The sequence below is a fragment of the Carlito syrichta genome, unplaced genomic scaffold (assembly GCF_000164805.1).
Source record: "Carlito syrichta isolate Samal-C Ts95f unplaced genomic scaffold, Tarsius_syrichta-2.0.1 Scaffold246914, whole genome shotgun sequence".
In the NCBI taxonomy this organism is placed as follows: domain Eukaryota; kingdom Metazoa; phylum Chordata; class Mammalia; order Primates; family Tarsiidae; genus Carlito; species Carlito syrichta.
The window spans coordinates 1-838 of record NW_007191010.1 but is presented as its reverse complement, the minus strand read 5'-3'; the positions used below and the strand labels follow the sequence as shown (position 1 = coordinate 838).

The 838-nt window shown below is 44.0% G+C and overlaps 1 pseudogene across 1 annotated transcript; it reads right to left on the bottom strand.

The window, feature by feature from the left end:
- Window positions 1–6: 6 nt before the first annotated feature.
- Window positions 7–734, bottom strand: LOC110595070 (annotated as a pseudogene). Its single transcript, XR_002481590.1, has one exon. The product of XR_002481590.1 is annotated as a 60S ribosomal protein L6 pseudogene (transcript).
- Window positions 735–838: the final 104 nt, after the last annotated feature.

The window sequence follows — 838 nt, the reverse complement described above, 5'->3', positions numbered from 1 at the left end:
TTCTGTGTCGAAGATCTTACCCACCTAGTGCCTGGTCTTCTGCAGCTGCTTCTTCTTGAAGTCAGCATCAATAAGATGCTTTGGGATCTTCACACTGCTGATATCAATTTTTGTGGAGGTGGCGATGACAAATTTCTGGTATGTTCTTCTCAGAGGAACTCGACTGAGGACCAGAGGGCCAGTCACAAGTAACAAGCCACTGCCCAGTTGCTTCCAGAAAACCACCCTCTTGCCTCTGTGGCCCCAGTGAGGTGGATCAGGATGGTCCCGGGAGTGATGCTGGCTCGCAGTTTTCTAACATGCTGGCTGAAGGGCTTTATCCCATGGCTTAACAGCTTTCGAGGCACATCTTCAGTCGGATAATATCTAGGCATTTTGCGAAGTGTAACCACTCGGGTACCACCATTCTTGTCACCACCAACTGGTTTTGTAACGGTTGCAAGAACCTTCTCCTTTTTTTTCTTTTCCATCTTGGATTTAGCTGCCGAGTACTTCCTCTTGTACAAGGCCTTTCTGGAATACATAGCAGATCGGGAATATCTTCCAATTCCTCTGACAAGGGCAGGATTTCGGCTGCAGTGGGGTTTCCCCTTCTTCTGCTTTTTAGCCTTGAGCTTACTCTTTTTCACCTTGCCACCAGCGTCAGCCTTCTTGGTTTCAGGTTTCTTCTCCTTAGCATTTGGCTTCTCAACTTTTTCACCCACCATCTTGCAGGATGGGAAAGAGTAGATTTCATGTTTTTTAAGTAAAAAACTTATTAAGCTTATATACATTAGTGAAACATTTAAGGGAAATTAGGTTCACCATATCTATATGTTTAATTTATTAGATTTATAAA